The 22,343-nt window shown below is 34.5% G+C and overlaps 1 protein-coding gene across 7 annotated transcripts in view; it reads left to right on the top strand.

The window, feature by feature from the left end:
- Window positions 1–2,144: 2,144 nt before the first annotated feature.
- LOC128550881 (deoxynucleoside triphosphate triphosphohydrolase SAMHD1-like) overlaps window positions 2,145–22,343 on the top strand; it is a 63,491-nt gene continuing 43,292 nt past the window's right edge. Inside the window, exon 1 of one of the 7 annotated variants that reach the window (XM_053530838.1) lies at window positions 2,145–2,166. The gene's annotated coding sequence lies outside the window, so the exon portion shown is untranslated. Of the gene's footprint in view, window positions 2,167–2,202; window positions 2,416–7,838; window positions 7,899–7,972; window positions 8,268–20,113; window positions 20,521–22,343 lie in introns of those variants that run through there. The other 6 variants (XM_053530836.1, XM_053530835.1, XM_053530837.1 and 3 more) reach the window with 6 other exon arrangements.

The following is a 22,343-nucleotide window of genomic DNA, read 5'->3' as shown; positions in this document are numbered from 1 at the left end:
TCTCCCGGAATGATAGTACAGATAGGAGTGATATCTCTCGGAATGATAGTACAGATAGGAGTGATATCTCTCGGAATGATAGTACAGATAGGAATGATAATTCTCGGAATGATAGTGTAGATAGGAGTGATATTTCTCTGAATGATAGTACAGATAGGAGTGATATCTCTCTGAATGATAGTACAGATAGGAGATAGGAGTGATATCTCTCGGAATGATATTACAGATAGGAGTGATATCTCTCGGAATGATAGTACAGATAGGAGTGATATCTCTCGGAATGATAGTACAGATAGGAGTGATATCGATATTACTGATAGGAGTGATATATCTCGGAATGATAGTACAGATAGGAGTGATATCTCTCGAAATGATCGTACAGATAGGAGTGATATCGATATTACAGATAGGAGTGATATCTCTCGGAATGATAGTACAGATAGGAGTGATATCTCTCGGAATGATAGTACAGATAGGAGTGATATCTCTCGGAATGATATTACACGAAGGAGTCTTATATCTCAGATTGTAAGTACTAGTGAGAGTGTTGTCCCTCAAATGATCCCTCAGAATGATAGTTCATGTAGGAGTCGACATGATAAGTTTAATAAAAGATCTGAAATCATCCCTAACAGCTATCAAGTACCGAGACATTAATATACTCAGCGTCACTGAAAAGTTACCACCCTAATGGCCCTTATATTTTAAAAATCGCACTGGACTGTGTTAAAAGCATAACACGACTACATTTTTGACGCAGCTGAGACGTCACTGGTGTAAAGATTTGTCAAATTCGATTAACTCCATTTGAGGTACGGGCTGCACGTGCAAATTATTCATCGCACTTGAAAGTTAGTCGACAGACTTAAAGAAATACGTGGAAAAAACCCAGAATATCCTTGCTAAGAATGCCACGTTTAAGGTATTAGATCACTAATAGTAATGTTTTCAAAATGGCCTTTGCTTGGTATATTCTGAAAGGTAACCGTGTTTTGCACTATTTTGCAATTTTTAAACAACTTTTACCGTGCCGTTTTTTTTTTATAAATTTTGTATAACTTATGGTATCTCCCGCTCAAGCTCAAGTAGAGACAAATTTCAAAGTGGTGGCCACTATCCAAAACGTTTGCAGAGAACTGATTTTACCATTAATTTTAATAAAAGAAACATCAAACTATTGGTAAACAATTATAAAACCCAAAATAAAAATGTAAATATCATTTTTTCTATGGTGCCTCAAGTAAACGGATTTAATGAGATAGAATTCATACTTCAACATTGAAAAAAATAAGGTCGAATGCTGTGTTTCTGTTTTGAATTTTGCTTACTGCATTAAAAAATAACCTTAGGGTAGAAGTAAAACCTACCTAAATTTCTTCCACAATATATAATCTAAGAGTGAAAGCAAAGTAGAGAACTTTCACCGCATGTAACTCAATATTTTTAAAGATGTGTAACTCTACCCCTTCTGTTTAAGTAGTAAATTCACTTTTGACACCAAGAAATCGCTGTAAGATTCATCTTTTTCCATTTTTGTACAAGAAATCAGTAATAAGTCTTGAAAGAAGTAAAAACTTACTAGAAAAAAAGGAAAATAAGAGAAAAAAATTGGCCCCAGTAGGGCTTGAACCTACGCACCCCTAAGAATTGCAGTAAAAGTAGGTTTATGGTAGGAATTGAATACTCTTCAAAAAGGAGGTTCTCTATTAGTGATCTAATACCTTAAGGCACGATCAACGCCATCAGGCCATTGGCATGGTTGACGCCGAACTTTCATGTCGCGAAATTGCACGTCGTATATGCTGTTCTCACCTGACAGTCATGAAATGGGTTAGGAGACATTATCAGACAGGGTCTATGAGTAATAGACCGCGCACAGGTCATGAAAAAGTGACGTCGATATTGTATAAAATAGTAAAGAGGTATATATTAGGTGGTAACTTTTCAGTGACGCTGAGTATATTTATGTTTAAATTTTCAACGTGTACCTTGGCCTCACTGTTTAAATATTTGCTATCAACAAGTTATAACAAAGTTTATTAGATTTGAAATATAGCAATATCGATTTACACAGCCGCTATAATGATTTAACGTAGAACTGAAATGATCATTTCTTTCAATTAAGGGGTTTTACAGGTTATGAAAAAGTACACAAGTTTTCAAAAGGTAAACAACTTATCTCAAATGAAAACGTTTTAGTCTGTCTCCGGATTAGCTTGGATTAGATTGAACCAATTTTCAACACTAAAAGTCAATTAATATATAGACTTAGGTGGTTTCATTTAATTTCTGAATATATGTAAATGTAGAATCAAACTTCATGCACAAACTGGAAAGCGTTTGCAGGTAATCGATACACATTGTAAAGATATCGAGTGAAAACAAGCTGGGATATTGTATGTTACGCTGAAACAGGTGAGTTAAGTTTATTTCTATGAATATATGAACATTAAATAGCACTATATTTTTCATAACCGAATCATGTTACATATTGTTTTCATTTTTATAATATAGGATTTATACATTTAAAAAAAAAAAGTTAACAATATTTTCATAGATAGAAAATTGGTCCTCACTGAAGAGTGAATGTACATGTATATACATGTATGTCATGTGTTTTTTCCATATAGTTAAATTTAGAGATAAACATTCGTTTGATAACTGACAGAACAAATGTGGAAAATAATGCAAAAATCACTGGTTGTTCCCTTATCAGTGAAATGAAATGTGCTTATCTGCGAACATCTGCAGTTTAACTATAAATAAGCATTTTCTTACTGCAAACATTTTACGTTTATATATTTTATAAAAGGTAAGTGATGTTTATTTCTGTGATTACATCATTGATTTATTGTATTTCCATAACAGAACATATTGTTTGCAATATACTAGTAGGATTTTTAAAAGTGAAAAAATACGATAAGAAATTATATATTTTTGTACTTCAGAGTTCTTTTTGATTTGCAAATGATTTTACGGTGTTCAGTTAGCTAGGGCCGTTTCGTCTTGCAGATAAGTAGAGCTACGATGCGAAGGTAAGGTGCAAATATGCAATTCGTAATATCGCCCTTTGGTGGATGACACAAAAATGCGATAATACGATGCGAAGGTTGGATACGAAAATTTCTTGCAGTTCACCATCACCACTACATTGAAAAATCGAGACGGTTTGACTGAGGCGAAAGAAAGTATACAAAAGTAACGATTAGGCATCCGTCCTCAAGTCGCTTCCTACTGCCTTCTTCTACATGTACTAAATCTTTTTTAGTTTTCATTTCCATTACTTTAAATAAGTTATACATAAGCAAAAACAACTTCATCATAAATCTTATTTTGTCCAATTATCTGTTTAGATCGCAATATCCTGTACCAATATTAAGTATGCAGTGGAGAGAATTTCTATAAGCTTAAGCTTTCAATTCAATCCACTTGTCTATACTATGATTGTTATTTGCTATGCGACACTATATAGATGAATAAATGTGTTTAGACCAATTCCTAATATCATTCCTACGTGGATGGGACGAAAATGCGGTAATCCGATGCGAAAAAAAAAACAAAAAAGAAAAAAAAAAAAACGATTTGAAATCTACGTATTGTATTATCCAGTTTTCGCTGCGTCTTATCGCACTAACCGTCATACGAAAGGACGAAACATTTTGGCTCCTACCGAAACACCGTATGGTTTGGATATATAGTAAATAATGACATATAGATCAGGTAAAGAATTTAGTCTCTGGAGTGTTAACAGTCATTCTGAACTTAGTTTTTGACCCTGTTGCAAACGGAAATTATTGCTAGTTGCATTGATAGTTAACAATGTCTTTATCTATGATACATCATAAAACCACGTGACCAAGTTTTTAATACCAGATAAGCCAGTTTCACACTAGATCTAGGTTTTATTACGACAAACAATCTAACCAGGTTTTATAAAGATCGAATTATCACGATTTCTAGTGTGTTAACCATGCTTTTCCATATTCCACATTCCGCAACCATGCTGAATGACTTCCTCACATGAAGAATTCAACGTCCCTCGTGAGGTTCGAACCCACCTCGGTGACGGGCAAGTGATTTGAAGTCAGCGACATTAACCTATTGATGTATATTTTATATAGTTTCAAACTTGATGTATATTTTATATAGTTTCAAACTTGATGTATATTATAAACATACTAACAAGTGTATGTGAACAGGACCATGCTTAAACTTCAGTTTCTGTTCAAAGTGTGTATTTCGATTTATCATTACAAGTTTAATTTAATCTCATTATTTTTTAGATGTATGACAATACCAATTACAGTACAATATACAAAATAAAGGACACTGTGTTTTTCTTTTAGTTTCCAAAATCCTTATTTGATATGAATTCATCATGATCCAGAACGATACTGATATGGGTTGCAAATTTGACATTTTTTGTACTGTTGATTTTAGATTTGCTTACTGATAGATTGTTACGAAATCTTTTAGATATCTTAGTTAAAATGAAAGCAAACTATCCATAGATGACTAACACTATCGCGTGTGTACGTGTTAGTTATAAAATAAGCACGTGCAAAGGTACGTATAGGATATAAGACGAAAACGATCCAATATGTAAAATACTGGACTGTCCGAAGCGCGACAGTGCTGAGGATCCTCCAGTATTTTACGCATTGGATCGTTTTCGTCTTGTATCTTACTTAAAACACTGTTGTTATGACATAACGAATAAATAAGTACGTATCACTGACGTAAAATATTCGTAAATTATAAGTGCCGCACAGTATTATGGCTTTTTTTATTTTTAGCAACATGTAAATAAACAATCAGTACGTAGCATTCTCTTTTAAAACAAAATATATTGGAAGTAAATAATCGTTGGCTTGATGGCGCAGTTTTTTCGGAAGAGCGGCTAGACAAGTAATCCTTTTGTATACGCATATATTTTCAAGATAATCTTAAGTGGGATACTCATATTAAACATGTTTGCAAAAAAGTAGCATCATATATTTGGCTACTGTATAGAATCAGAGATTTTTTTAACAGTATCATATCGAACTTTGTTTTATAAAGCATATATTCAACCGCACTTGGATTATTGTGCTATTATTTGGGGAAAACGTCTATAATTAACACAAACAAAATTATAATACTACAAAAACGAGCCTGTCGCACTATTTTAGGTAACGAATTTCAAGATTTTGATCAAGCTTTGAAATTACTTAATACTAGTATTCAAAGATTTGATAAGCATCTTTTTTTCCAGAAGGCATGCTTTATGTATAAAGTGTCAACTGGCTTACATCCTTCTTATATAAATGAAATGTTTCTGCAAAAGCCACAAACAAATAACACATCCTTAACATTGCGTTCTAATACAAACTTAATTTTTTATATACCAAATACAAACTGAAATATTTAAAGGTAGTCTTATATACTCAGGGCCAATTGTATGGAATTGTTTGCCAATAGAAATAAAAACCTCATCTTCATTGTCATGTTTTAAATTTAACTGTATAAAATGGATCGACGAATGAATGGATTTTAATGCTAACTACATTTCATGTATTTTTACTTTTATTTTATGCATATATAATTTCTTCTTTGATTTCTGTTAAATATTTGTTGCTATGATCACAATACTGTACATTCTAGTCGATCATTCTAGTCGTAAGAGGGCCCCATGGAAGATTAGCTTTGCTAAATGGGTTACCCTCTTTAAATAAAGAATTTACTTACTTACTTACTTACTGTAATGATAGTTTCGATGGTTGCAACCTTGCATCCGTCATTTTTTTTTTAATTTGCATTTAACATATGTTTAATTTTATACTTTGTGTAAGTTTACTTTTCTCTGGCTTCCAATACATTTACGAAAGCTTCAAAAACATTAGATCATATCAAAGATGAGGCGTATTTAAACATAATTACGTGTTAAAAGTAACATACATGTTAGTGAACAAGTTAGTGTACTAGATTAAGCAACTTGTGTTGTTTTCGTTGAACCGTATTGAAAAAAAAAGAAACTAAATACATTTTATCAAAATAATTTACGGGTATGGGAATCGAACTCCCGACGAAAAAGTGTAAACTAACACGAATACCGTTACCGCTCGGCCAACGAGGAATTACTGTTTGCATCGTTATTAAAGTGGCAGGGGCCAGTTTCGCCAGTTTCGCATTTGGCCCGGGTACGTTTTTTAAATAAAATAGATGCACTTTAAAGGCATTTATATTCAACTGGTTATTTATGATGTTTATAGAACTGAGGATTCCTGCGTACGAGTAATTATTGTGTAAAGTAAATATGTACTTGAATCGATATTCCTAGCTCCGTGTAGACGGCCGGGTCTAAAGTCTTACCTGAGGTAACGGAATTCAGACGAAATGGAAACGGTCATTCATCCATCAAGATTCAGCTCAAAATAGCGGAAAAAGTAAACGGTTATGAGACACTTTTCTTCCCACCATTATTTTCGTCTGGCCACATGCTTTAAAAATATGCATGTGTTTTAGGTCAGTCATTTGCAGATAATACGGTACAGATCGCGCAAGGTGTGCATTTTGGGCCATTTTTGCCTCAAAATTTAGTGTCCTGAAACCTACGTTTTACTCGTTTTTATCACAGAAGCAACAGAATCGGCAGGCTGAAAATGTCACACAATGAAGTGCATAGTCTATGCAATACATTCGCTCAACACTTGCTTTGAATTTTTCAAAATTGGATTTTTCATGATTTTTTCGCACTGGTATCAGCGCAGATTTGTGGAATTTTCAAATTAACTGTCCCTTGCCCCCTCATTCCCCTAAACGTAGTGTATTGACTTAAATTATGCTACTGTTTTGTTTGTTTACATTTCAAAGCGCCTTATTACGGTATTTGCAACAATAACATGCTAAATGAACTATTGAGAAAAGGGGAATCGGGTAGTGAAACCATTATCTGTGACAAAATAATTGTACTACGTTTTCGTTATCGTCCTCTATTTATACTTTAGTATATTTTATAGTTCTTATAACGATGAACTGTACATGTTCAAGTTATATCAATAAATTACTGCTCTGTTCTGTTCTGTTCTATTTATACTGTGCGATACCTATAATTCGGTTTTATTTACTTTACCGCATTTAATAACAGTTGCTGCATGGTTATGAAATACTTTGTAGATCCTCATGACCATTTAACGCACATTTATAATGCACGATTGTGCTTTTCTCGTGTTTCTCGCCCTGAATAATGTATTTTCAAAACTTTATCTGCAAACTTATTCAGTCAATCTCTTTTCAGCATAGTTTTAAAAGAATACAGAAGAATAACTATTTAAAGAAACACCACAATATAACTGTATTCTTTTGTATTTCGATGATGGTTATTATTGGTAACTATACATGATTTGAATGAAAAAATATGAGATATAAAAAGAATTAGTTTCAAATTGACAGTGACATATATTAGACCGGGACAATGTGTTTCATATCTTTACATTTCATTGAATTAATGTAGTAATACGTACATAAATCAGTGTATATCACATTTTGCGTCTACAGTGTAAGTCAGTTATTCATCTATATTCCTAAAACTATGCTGAAAAGAGACTGACTGAATAAATTTTCAGGTAAAATTGTGAAAACACATTTATTCAGGAAGGGTCTAAATTGTCCACCTGACAACTTGTAGTATAGCCGTATATTACATGTATGATAAGAATGACTTTCATGCAGTTTCTGTAGACGAAAAAAGTAGGTCACTATGTCGTGGTGGGTCTTTAACTCATGTACGGAATAAGCAATTTTATTTCATCACGTGAGCTTTGAAAGTAGTTTTCTCACGAGTGGCGGATCGAGGAAAGAAATTATGTCACATTTCAGAAACAAATACAGGATTTATTTTAATTCATTGCAAGTAAAGGGTAATAGAGCTTATGTTCTTTTTATCTAAGCGTGTACAAAGAAACACTTTCTTGGTGTTAAAATGAACAACGGTATAGCGGATGCGGATAATGTTTCATTAAAGGCGTAGTTGTAATCGGACAGCTTGAGAAAATTGACAGCTGCAGACATGCGCAGTAATTATTTGTTTACCTGCCTGCCAATAATACTGTTACTGTGATTTATTAGTTCAATGACAGTTTTTACTTGGTTGCACATGAATATGCCCGAAAGTCTTCAAATTTAGTGTAAGAAGAACTGGAGGTGAGACTTTATTGATATGTTATTTATATTCTGACCGTTAATACCGCGATAAGAGGGAACTCCATCCTAATCGGATACAGCTACTGGTAAGTCCAAACTATACTAAATGATATTATTTTCGTTTCTGTTAACTGGTTAATACACGGTGCATAGCGAGGCGGAAGCTAAAAACTAAGGAAAACTTTTGTTTCAATATGAATTTTATTTGTGCAACCGAAACTACTCTTATTTTAGCTAAGGGGAAATATATTTTAAGAAGTCCCAACTGGAGTACTGTAAAATATATTTGACATCATTCACTTTGAATTTATTAAATGTATTTTCACTTATATCTCAGTATTTCATCCGAAAGCATAAAATGAAATAGAATGTAGGGATAATACACGTTTTTGTGTGTGTAATAACATCTGCAGAAGCCCGCGGGATTGTTTGTGACTGAAGGCAAATTGACAGTTTATGTGCAGAGTCAAATGGAAGGTCTACATGTTGTTTATTGTTGTTATATCACTTCCTATATAATTGCACATTTGAAATTGTATATATTATGTATATAAAGAATACTGTTATTATGTGTTTATAACTGGCTGTAAATGTTTAACTTAATTTTTTGTGTATATATTACTTTTGCATTGTGTGTAAATATTATATGCTCTTCTACATGGAGGAAATAAAGAAATCTCTATCTATTTTATTATACCGAACAAAATTAAACTCATAAAAAGTTAAAAAAAAAAAGAAAAAAAAATTTAGCTCGACTTTTGAAGAAAAAAGTAGAGCTATTGCACACGCCCCGGTGTCGGCGTCGGCGTCGCCGTTGGTTGAAGTTTTTGATAAAGTCAAATATCTCTGTAACTGTCAAAGCTATTGACTTGAAACTTGAAATAGTTATTTGCTATCAAAGTCTACACCAGGAGAAACAATCCCCTTAACTCTGATTTGAATTATGCCCCTTTTTAACTTAGAATTTTTGGCTAAAGTTTTTGATAAAGTCAAATATCTCTGTTACTATCAAAGCTATTGACTTGAAACTTAAAATACTTATTAACCATCAAAGTCTACACCAGGAGAAATAATCCCAATAACTCTGATTTGAATTCTGACTGAATTATGCCCCTTTTTAACTTAGAATTTTTTGTTAAGTTTTTGATAAAGTCAGATATCTCTGTTACTGTAAAAGCTTTTGACTTGAAACTCAAAGTATTATTTACTATCAAAGTCTACACCTGGAGACACAATTCCCATAACTCTGATTTGAATTTTGACAGAATTATGTCCCGCTTTAACTTGAATTTTTCGCTCGACTTTTCAAAGAATAGTAGAGCTATTGGACTCACCCATGCGTTGGCGTCCGCGTCCGCATCTGCGTCGGCGTCTCGATTTGGTTAAGGTGGAATGCGCCCCAAATTTTTTTTCCGAATTTCGTCCTGAAATTTATACTATACAAAATTCAGGATATATGCGATTAGGTTCCGATTTTACTTTGTCGCCATATTCTTCGAGTTTTTTGCTATTGTGTCACAAACATGGCCCCTGACGTCACTTTTCGTGCAGCGCCCAGTTCCGAATGCTCTCGGCATTTTTCCTTTCCTGCGCTCTGAATGTCATAAAAATGAAAAATACAAAATAATTGTCACTTTGCATTTAGAAAATGCTACTCAATGGTACAAAATTCAGCGAAATAAGATTGACGCTTAAGACGTCAGATACGATATTGTAACGTCAGAACGGAAAAACTCACATCAAGTTTTGCTATAAATTTTGCCTTAAAATCCAGTTTATAAAAAATCGGCTCGATAAAAAAACGTATAACTTTGGTATGTTGTTTCACAGTATGTGTACGTCTAGCAGACTTATAAATACTTAGGGGTCACCGACTTTTATTTTTCAATATTTGACGATATTTTACCCCTACCCCATTAAGAAATTTCACGCTAAATCGTGTTTTCACGCTAAATCGTGTTTTATTTAACAAAATAATCTAAATAGTATGCGAAGTTGCATGTATCAACGGTAAATCGGAAGGTATTGAGAGACATAAGGGGAAATTCGCTAAGAAAGTGTTAGAAAAAGTCAGATTTTTTAAAACATGTAATAAATTGAAACATTCAGTGATTACGGACATGTTCCGAAAAGAAGAATTGTAGATATGAAATATCTTGGTGAGATATTTGATAAAGGGTGTAAATCATGTTAACGACATGTCGTATCTAAGGATATTATCGAGAGAAAAAAAACTTGTTGCCCTTGTTCATTGGTTAAATTAAGTGTTGAAACTATAATTTCTACATCCAGGACATTCGGAGAAACAGATAGGATTTTTACTAAATCTCCGTACTCCGTAAATCTGAACGCTGCAACTGGTGAGGGTTTTATAACATCTTTTCTAGTATTTATTACTTTATTAAGAGTTTGTTACTGCACTTGATTAAAAGGTTTCCGCCAAGAAATGAATTCTTTGCATCGGACCTGCAGCTGTGCTTAATTGTAATAAAAAGACACTGTCTCAAGAATAAATTCTCTGCGTCGGACCAGCTGCAATACTTTATCGTCATCTGAAGATATGTCTTTCAGAAATAAAGTCTCTTCACTGGACTAGCTACTCTGCCTAACTGTGACCTCTCTGTCACTCTCTCTCTCTCTCTCTCTGTCTCTCTCTGTCTCTCCGGTGGGGCTCAAACTCCGAAACTCGCGATCCAGAGGCGAACGCTCTTCCACTGAGCTATAAATGCACACGATTCCACTTTCAGTGAAGTCATCTTGTTTGGAGCGTCTGCCTCCGGTGCGAAATATCATGACTTTGATCGCCAGTCGTTTACCAAGAATGTGAAAAATGATACCATTTGCTCAGCTTTATGCGGATAGAATAGACTCTTTTCTCAACTCGTAATCTCGCATGAATGAGATTTGGAGATTGATGTCTAAATTAGTAGAATTTATTTCATGATTTACCATAAATTAATTAGTGTAAAAAATAATAATTTCTTATCAGATATAGGATCCGATATACTATTTTCGTGCTGATTCGTGCTGATTATACATGTAAAGTGGAGCAACCGTCTGCCATGCGTCGATAAATATTTCTGGTAAAATCAGGCAAATGCTCATTTCGTAAAATTACATTTGAACGAACTTTCTAAATGTTAAAAACACGTTAAAGTACCTATTTTCACGATATTAAATCGACAACGGACCACATACAAGCTTTTTTACAAAGTTAAGGTAGCATTTGCAAGAGACTGTTGAACGTTAAACTATTTTTCAACCTTTGAATTTGCATTTTGAAAACATCAATAGGAAATAAACAATGGACAGTAAATAGTAGATATTGTCCGTAAGTATTGACCTGGCAGTCATGAATATTCCGTACATTTCCGTTATTTAATTCTCCGTGTCCGGACGTAAATAGCGTAAATATTTCTTGATGATAAACAAAATATCGCATGTGCAAGTAGCTGCGGGGACAAGCCGATTATCCATCAATCTCGGGGTTGTGGGTTCGAGTCCTCTGTCTGATAATCTATTTTTCAAATTTCCTCTCCAAACTGTACAGGCCGGAAAATTAAAACTTATCTGATCAAATTTTATGGTTCATTTATTGAAAGAAATACACTTGCATTCAAGATATTTTGTAGAATGTGTCGAGTAAAGGTATCTTAGATAAAAAGACAAATTACTCCCGAAAATTGATACTACAAGTGAAAACAAATAAAAATGCGTGAATATTGTCGCAAGGAAATGTAAGCATACAAGCAATTACGATAACACTACATTACATTTTGTACATTGAATATACAAAAATGGTCTGAGGTAATTTTGAACCCGCGGTAATGTGCGTGGAAGTCAGACAGTTGATCATAAAGGTTATTTGTGTAATAATAGATCTTTTCAGGATACAATATTGCGTAAAGTAACGAAAACGCCCGAAAATATTAGTGAAGATTAATGAGTGCCAGGTCAATACTTACGGACAATAGTATAAAATATACATTTTGTCAAAAGTGTTTACCCGTGGTAACGTGCGTGAATATTGTCGCAAGGAAATGTAAGAATACAAGCAATTACGATAACACTACATTACATTTTGTACATTGAATATACAAAAATGGTCTGAGGTAATTTTGAACCCGCGGTAATGTGCGTGGAAGTCAGACAGTTGATCATAAAGGTTATTTGTGTGCTAATAGATCTTTTCAGGATACAATATTGCGTAAAGAAACGAAAACGCCTGAAAATATCAGCGAAGATTAATGAGTGTCAGGTCAATACTTACGGTCGAAAGTATGAAGTATATACATTTTTTTCAAAGTTGTTTTCTTTTCTTCTGCAGTTCAGATCGAATATATCGTGAACATTTCTTATAATAAATACATCTCGTTTTTAACAGGAACGTAAGTTGTGCAAGTTGAAAACGCATTCTTTTTAACTTTAACGTCATATAGCCTAAAACCATGTGGGGGTGGGGGTAAAGTTATATTATATTGCGAAAAATAGAAGTCGGTGACCCCTAAGTATTTATGTGTCTGTTAGACGACCACATACTGTGAAACAACATGCAAAAGTTATACATTTTTTTATCGAGCCGACTTCTTGTAAACTGGATTTTAATGCAAAATTTATAGCAAAACTTGATGTGAGTTTTTCCGTTCTGACGTCACAATATCGTCTTTGACGTTTTAAGCATCAATCTTATTTCGCTGAATTTTGTACCATTGAGTAGCATTTTCTGTACGCAAAGTGATTATAAGTTTGTATTTTTCATTATTATGACATTCAGAGCGCAGGAAAGGAAAAATGCCGAGAGCATTCGGAACTGGGCGTTGCACGAAAAGTGACGTCAGGGGGCATGTTTGTGACATAATAGCAAAAAACTCGAAGAATTTGGCGACAAAGTAAAATCAGAACCTAATCGCATATATCCTGAATTTTGTACAGTATAAATTTCAGGACGAAATTCGGAAAAAAAAATTGGGGCGCATTCCACCTTAAGGTTTTGTATGTAAGCTGGTATCTAAGTAACCACTTGTGGGAATAGATTGAAACTTCACACTATTATTTACTGTGATAAACTGACCTACACTGCACAGGTTCCATAAATCTTTTTTGCTTTTTTACAAAATTATGACCCTTTTTCGACTTAGAAATTCTTGGTTAAGGTTTTGTATGTAAGCTGGTATCTCAGTAACCGCTTGTGGGAATAGATTGAAACTTCACACAGTTATTCACTGTGATAAATTGGCCTATATTGCACAGGTTCCATAACTCTATTTTGCTTTTTTACCAAATTATGCCCCTTTTTCGACTTAGAAATTCTTTTTTAAGCCTTTTGTATGTAAACTGGTATCTCAGTATCCACTAATGGGAATGGATTGAAACTTCACAAACTTGTTCACTGTCATTATCTGACATGCACTGTGTATGTCCAATACCTCTAAGTAGTAGACTTCGGACAGTTGGGCAGCCTGCCTGGTGCCCTGGTGCCATACCACGTGACTATGACGTCATCGGGTGGGGGCGGGGCTAACGCGGAAAAATCCATGACGTCACAATCGCGCAACAAGATGGCGGACGGGTCAATGCTCTAGAACAATGGGGAGCCGCACCCAACATTCCAAACTAACAATAGAGACTAGGTGAGTCAATAGGAAATTACCATGACGTCACGGCCGCACCCAACATTCCGTTACTATCCGGTTTATCTATTTTTAGACAATAGAGGGTATTATATAACGTTATTCCTTTTATTGTCAACCTATGTTAATATTTCATTGTTTTATCCGTCTAGAACGGCGATTTAGGGTCAAATTTGACATTCCGGGTTTTTGACATTTTTGGAAAGGTCGAGAGGTAAACATTACGAAAATCCATACTCGGACCGGAAATGACGTTATCAAAATTCAAAGTCGTCGTAGAGGCATATTGTTGGTACCGGTGGAAAGGTCTCGTCGAGCACGTTCAGAAAATATATACTTTTACGAGTCTATCTAGTACGGTTCTTGAGATATTGGGATTTAAAGCGAAATCATTCATGCGTTACAACCCGGGTTTTCTCTTTCGTTATTGTAGGGAACCTAGGCATGTAGGGTATCTAACGAAAGGTCTCGATGAGAACTATTCGATGACCATGTTTATTCTAGTCTAAAATCACTCATGCGTAAAAACCACTTTGGACTCCGAGGGTGGGTTCGAACCTTGTCAAGGAGGATACCACGATAAAGGTCTCGTCAGGCACGTTCAGAAAATATATACTTTTACGGGTCTTTCTAGTACGGTTCTTGAGATATTGGGATTTAAAGCGAAATCATTCATGCGTTAACAACCTGGTTTTCTCTTTCGTTATGCTAGGGAATCTAGGCATGTAGGGTATCTAACGAAAGGTCTCGATGAGAACTATTCGATGACCACGTCTAATCGAGGCTAAAACCATCACTAAGTATATATTAATATTATATAAAAGTATATATTTTCTGAACGTGCCTGACGAGACCTTTATCGTGGTATCCTCCTTGACAAGGTTCGAACCCACCCTCGGAGTCCAAAGTGGTTTTTACGCATGAGTGATTTTAGACTAGAATAGACATGGTCATCGAATAGTTCTCATCGAGACCTTTCGTTAGATACCCTACATGCCTAGGTTCTCTACAATAACGAAAGAGAAAACCCGGGTTGTAACGCATGAATGATTTCGCTTTAAATCCCAATATCTCAAGAACCGTACTAGATAGACTCGTAAAAGTATATATTTTCTGAACGTGCTCGACGAGACCTTTCCACCGGTACCAACAATATGCCTCTACGGCGACTCTGAATTTTGATGACGTCATTTCCGGTCCGAGTATGGATTTTCGTAATGTTTACCTCTCGACCTTTCCAAAAATGTCAAAAACCCGGAATGTCAAATTTGACCCTAAATCGCCGTTCTAGACAATGAAACAATGAAATATTAACATTGGTTGACAATAAAATGAATAACGTTATATAATACCCTCTATTGTCTAAAAATAGATAAACCGGGTAGTAACGGAATGTTGGGTGCGGCCGTGACGTCATGGTAATTTCCTATTGACTCACCTAGTCTCTATTGTTAGTTTGGAATGTTGGGTGCGGCTCCCCATTGTTCTTGAGCATTGACCCGTCCGCCATCTTGTTGCGCGATTGTGACGTCATGGATTTTTCCGCGTTAGCCCCGCCCCCACCCGATGACGTCATAGTCACGTGGTATGGCACCAGGGCACCAGGCAGGCTGCCCAACTGTCCGAAGTCTACTACTCCTCTACTTTGCATTTATTCAAAATTATGCCCCTTTTTCGATTTTGCAGTTTCTGGTTAAGTTTTTTTATGTAAACTGGTATTTCAGTATCCACTTATGGGAAAGGATTGAAACGTCACACACTTTCCATTTGTTTTTACAAAATTATGCCCCCTTTTTGACTTTTGTATTTATTCAATTGACAAGACTGTTGAATAGTCGAGCGTTGCTGTCCTCCGACAGCTCTTGTTTTACTGGCAAAGCTCTAATTCAGAGTCAAGCACTGAGAAAAGTCGAGCGCGCTGTCTTACGGACAGCTCTTGTTTAAGTACCATTCTGTTGTTCTTGGAAACGGTAAACATGTTTTGAATATCCATAAACAGTGCCCAGAAATCAACAACACTTGCAAAAAGATGAAGGTCTTTAGCCTTTTTTTAAAAAAAAAAAATAACCATTTTTTTTTAAATCTGTAATTATTATAAACAAAAAATTATCCATATTTTTACATATCACTTAAAAGTTTGGTAAACAGGAACACAATTTCAAAAGTAATAACTTTACATTCGAATTATTTTAAGTACAGATTCGTACGAACGTAGTGACAGGCCTTCAAATGTTTTATCCGAATTCTTCGCGAAATTAGATAAAAACAATCCGATGGATACTTACAATAATCATTAAAATGATTCCTAAAAACAATTGTGCAAGTTACACGCAGTGCTGATACATTCACAGTTAACAACAAAAAATGACTCGAATCCGACTTCTAAAGTGGGTGTAAACAAGGGTGGAGCGAGTACGTACATTTTTGGGGATAGTGCGTTTGGTTTTGGTAACTGATACAACAAAACATACTATGGATTAGATTGCATCTTTTATGCTACAAGAAGAGAATATTATGAAAGAATCAAGACGCAGATATCAGATGTCAATCTGCGCAGAAATACGTATATACGTACATCCCTGACAAAGCATTTCAAATCATGTATTAACAGCACGTGAATTGCCTTGTTTGCACACGGTTTTTCTCCCGTTAATACACTATTAACGGTATTCAATGGTCGGATCAAGTAAAAAGGTAGTTTTTATGCAAGAAAATAGGAGTACAAAATTAAAAAAAAAAAACCATTACAACTAAGGTTCGTGTAAGTTCATATGTTTAAAACTGGGGCACTTTATTTGCAGATTCAAATGTGAGCAAATACGTAAGACACAAGAAACGAAAGCAGTCAGTTATATGTAGGGTGTTATAAACGTATATATTTGAAAGGAACACATGCTGTTTTTTTTCTCAATACGGATATCGCCAAGGTTTTCGGTGGAATGTTTAGGGTAATGGACAAAATGTGTTTGGCGGACATAAAGTAGTCACTTAAATTAAGCATTTACCAATTTTGAATGGTGTATTTAGAAATTAGCCTGACATTCCATAGAAAACCCACGATGTGATGCACCTTTTCCGAAGGTACACTGAATGAAATGTGAACATATGGTTAATGCTAAACATTCCTCGCAATGCTCAAAAGAAAAATATAAAAAAATGCAGACGTTTACACGAACACACAAACATTCAGAAACGTGTAAGTTATGGAAAGGGAAATCCGCCACTTTAATGCCAACTCATTTCGCATGTTGCTTTATAGAAGTGTATTATCCCTATTTATATGTAAATTGTGATATTTCAATTATAACACTACTTTTAATGTTGTAACCAATGAAAATTAAAATGATTTTTTTAAATAATTCAGTCATAAGAATTCATATGCAGTTATTTTGATTTTTAACTACGTGTTTAATTTGCTTACTTTGCCAATAATATGAAAACCGTTGAGTTATAATGTAGGGATAATACACGTTTTTTTGTGTATCAACGTCTGCAGAAGCCCGCGGGATTGTTTGTGACCGAGACCGAAGGTCGAGGTCACAAACATATCCCAAGGGCTTCTGCAGGCGTTAATACACAAAACAAACGTGTATTGTCGCTATTCTTGCGTAAAAAAACATTACACGACGACTAAATGCATTGTTTTCATATGTGATGACTTGACGATTCCGGTTCATTTTTTATTTACCATTCTTGTTGTTCTTGGAAACGGTAAACATGTTTTAAATATCCATAACCGGGGCACACATAACAACAACACTACTAAAAGCGTGATTTGAAGGTTTTTGAGCATCTTATTTTTATTTTTAGTTATTACAAACGTTACATTACACATAATTTTGCATATAACTAAAAATTTGATAAACAGGAACACAATTATTTTAAGAATAACAACTTTACATTCGAATTATTTTGAGTACGAACAAACAGAGTACGAATGAGTACGAAGCTAGTGACTAGCTTTCGAGGTTTATTATATGAATTCTGCGAACAATCAGGTAAAAACAAACCGACTGATACTAACAAAAATCATTAATATAATACCTAAAAACGGGCAATAGCACAAGTTACACGCGATACTTATTTATTCACAGTTATTTACAATAACTGAACAGACGCTTTGTGAAGGGAGTAAACTCTAAGAGAAGCTAGTGCGTACATTGATGGGGGCAGTACGTTTGGGGTTGGAAACTGATACAGCTAAACATACTATGGATTACATTGTATCTATAATGCTACAAGAAGAGGTTATTATGGAAGAAACAAGATGCAGATGCCAAATATCAGTCTGCGCAGAAATATAGTACACGGCCCTGGCAAAGCATTTCAAAAATAAAATGCAGAAGCCCGCGGGATTGTTTGTGACCGAGACCGAAGGTCGAGGTCACAAACATATCCCAAGGGCTTCTGCAGGCGTTAATACACAAAACAAACGTGTATTGTCGCTATTCTTGCGTAAAAAAACATTACACGACGACTAAATGCATTGTTTTCATATGTGATGACTTGACGATTCCGGTTCATTTTTTATTTACCATTCTTGTTGTTCTTGGAAACGGTAAACATGTTTTAAATATCCATAACCGGGGCACACATAACAACAACACTACTAAAAGCGTGATTTGAAGGTTTTTGAGCATCTTATTTTTATTTTTAGTTATTACAAACGTTACATTACACATAATTTTGCATATAACTAAAAATTTGATAAACAGGAACACAATTATTTTAAGAATAACAACTTTACATTCGAATTATTTTGAGTACGAACAAACAGAGTACGAATGAGTACGAAGCTAGTGACTAGCTTTCGAGGTTTATTATATGAATTCTGCGAACAATCAGGTAAAAACAAACCGACTGATACTAACAAAAATCATTAATATAATACCTAAAAACGGGCAATAGCACAAGTTACACGCGATACTTATTTATTCACAGTTATTTACAATAACTGAACAGACGCTTTGTGAAGGGAGTAAACTCTAAGAGAAGCTAGTGCGTACATTGATGGGGGCAGTACGTTTGGGGTTGGAAACTGATACAGCTAAACATACTATGGATTACATTGTATCTATAATGCTACAAGAAGAGGTTATTATGGAAGAAACAAGATGCAGATGCCAAATATCAGTCTGCGCAGAAATATAGTACACGGCCCTGGCAAAGCATTTCAAAAATAAAAATCATGTATTAACAGCACGTGAACTGCCTTGTTTGCACACGATTTTTCTCCCGTTTATACATGGGCGGATCCAGTGAAAAAAGTAGTTTTTATGAAAGAATAAATCTAAAGGACTTTATATGCAATTACTTTAACTATTGTTAAGAATCTATTTTGCTACATTTTAACTTTCTCATTTTAAGTATGCTTAAAGTGGCATTGATAAAAGTTTTTATTCCTATTTTCAATTTTATTTCGATTTGGTCATGTGTATGTCGACAAGCTAAATTCGTTTCTTTACGATAAAATGGACCCTTTTAAGTAAAGGGAAATAACTGGTAAAACTGAAAGAAAAAAATAAAGGCTCCCCGTACCGGTGTGGACAATATTTTATACTAAGAAAATAAGTCCGCCTGCAGCCTTTCCATTAAAAATAAAGGTAATTCTGAACAGCTGAATGACCCTGGTATCAAAATACATAGTAGTTACCAAAGAAACAGTTAAAGCTCAAACGGGTCAAATTTTGATGTCTTTTTTCGACTTAGTAAGTGAACCCGGTCGGGATTTTCCGACGGACTTTGGTTGGCCCCTAAGTACCAAACAATCAATCTGTATAATTCTTTCTGCTAAGATATTGCGGGAAAAGGTAAAAATCAGGTGAATACTCACTTGTTACAAAAATAGGTGCATGTATATACTGTTCTGTCGCCGGCAGATCAACGGTATTAACTAGACTCGGTTGAACGGTGTGTTCAAGGCAATATTGAGAATGTACGATAATGCGATGTTGATATCGCACTTGCGCATCGTAATGTTGAAATTGGCCCATAATTGATATCTGGTACACATCCCCGTTTCGTGTTTACTCATTCTGGCATAAAACAAAACAAAGAAGTTTGTTCATACAATCATCATAGTAATACACATTACATGATACATTTGATGTAGGTCAATGGCGGAAATATGCTTAATATGTTTAACTACATGCATAAAAATACACCTCGTTGTGACAAATAATCATAGGTTATTAGATTATCGCTCGTCGCATCGTTCCTTCGCGTCTTCGCATCCAATTTTGGAGTCTTCACATCGTATTATCGCGCCAGGAAATCGGATTTTCGTATCGTATTATCACACAGTCAACATTCACCAGCCTACAGGGAAAAGAAGCGAAACAACGATGGCTCTATCGGAACACCGTACACTTGTGATTCTATTATTGGAAGCGCTGGAAACACTGTGTATGCAGAACGATATGTGTTCAGTGCATTATGTTATATTAATGGACTATGGATATTACGAGTTTAAGCGTGCATTTTTAATCATGTGTTTATCGATCATGTATCAAACCGTGACCTTTAAAAAGGAAGTAAAATAGCGTGACCTCTTCATACTCTGTGTCATGCATAGTGATTAAACTGGGAGAATTAACTGGGTATATATTACTAGGCATGCAAACATACAACATTAGGGGGAAATTAACACAGACTGTGGGTGATATCGAACCTAGAAACAAAATCACGGTGAGAAATCAATGATGACATGGTAAGTTTTAACTGACATTGTAAGTTTTCTGCAGTTAATGTAAAACGAATGAAATGCTGCAAGACGATCTATGAATCATCATGATTATCTATAATGTAGTCGTTTCTTTAATGTGGTATATCAATTACATTTCTTTGTCAAAAAACATTTTGTTTTTGTAGGGAAGATATCATTGATCTTACATGTAATTGTAACCTCTTTATGTAATGTAACATCAGTCAACCAAATAAATATGAACTGAAAATTTCCGTTCCGTATCGAGTTGTGTGGGAATGTATTTTATTCTGTGTTTATCCAATAATGTTTTAATAGACAATTTCTGCATATTTAGACTAGCTACTAGACTGATGAAAAATAATTTTTCACAAAATAAGCTTAAGGTAGTTCTGCACGTTTGGATTGAATTTTTTTCTACAATGTAGAATTTGATTAAACTCTGATTTTTCAAAGCTTCAGAATATACCTAGAAAATTCAGCAAATAATAAGGATAGGATCGTGTGTTTGATTTTTTTGCTAGACTGATTTGAAAATTTCGGACTTCGCGCAAGTTTTCATAATTGGAGTCTATGGGAAAATAGCAACTTTCATATCATTTTCGCGAATAGAAAATTTTCTACAATGTAGATTTTAATGAAACTTCTCACAGTCTAAATAAACATATGGCGTATAATATAGTGAAATAAAATGTATAGGTCCGTGTGCTTATTTCTGAGATATTTGACCATGATAACGTGAACCGCCTATTTGAAGCTGATTTTAAGACATTATTTTGAATTATTTAACGTGTCAGATGTTTAATATCATATTTTAACTTTAGAAAGATAGAGGCTGTTACAATTTAATAAATTCATTCGCAGGCTGCCTTTAATCCATAACTTGATTTTTATTTCCGTACGCCGAATCCAGGCTTTATTCTACGTTTTTCGGATAAATGACGTTACGCCATCACTTCCGGTTTATCAAACGTGCAGAACTACCTTAAATTTTTCTTTTATTCTGAGTCATTGACAAATGCTAGTCTATTTTTTCTCAGGTAACTGATTGTAATATTGGACATAGGATACATTCAACACTTTAAATACAAAATTAAAAACATTTATCATAATCTAGGAGCTAGTCTACTGCATAGTGTCTTTGTAAACACACAAAAATAGAAAGCAAGAACATCATGTGAATCTTAAAAAATTATCACTGAAATATTTTGTTTTTGAAAAGTACATTTAGTTTGTTTTCTGATCGTTATAAACTGTTGCTGTGTTTTGTTCATGATCCTTTTTTTTGGAAGCGTAGCCTTCCAAAAGTCGTCAAACTACGTGTACAGACATGGGTGAAATTGTAGTTATAAATTCCTTTAACCTACCTTTCTCTATACATCCGCTATAAAAGTGTACGTAGTTCAGTACTTGTATGAAATTCAAGGGTTTGAGAGTAAACAGATCGATACCATTTATTTAGCATATGCAACAAATGTGAAGACTTATGATTTGTAAATGAAAAATATATATTACATGACAGGGTTTATAAGTTCTTCTAAAGAACTTTGTCTACGCGTTGTACTACTTTACGGCGTAAATATTTATCACATCACGTGACCAAGAGCAAAAAAGACATGGTTGCGGTTCAGCGCTACCTTTTTATAGGCTGCACACCACTAAACCCGGCTGCTCTGTATTTCGTACAAAGTCCACTTACTTTATAACGGTTTTTCGACACTCTCTAGCATATCAGATTTTCAGAGACCTATATTCCCATAAAGAACTATAACGCTACTTTAGAAAAACAATAAGAAAAGTGGGTGTTTACTTTTATGTAGACTGAGTTT

Source organism: Mercenaria mercenaria, chromosome 19 (genome assembly GCF_021730395.1).
Source record: "Mercenaria mercenaria strain notata chromosome 19, MADL_Memer_1, whole genome shotgun sequence".
Classification (NCBI taxonomy): domain Eukaryota; kingdom Metazoa; phylum Mollusca; class Bivalvia; order Venerida; family Veneridae; genus Mercenaria; species Mercenaria mercenaria.
This window is presented reverse-complemented; position numbering and strand designations above follow the sequence as displayed.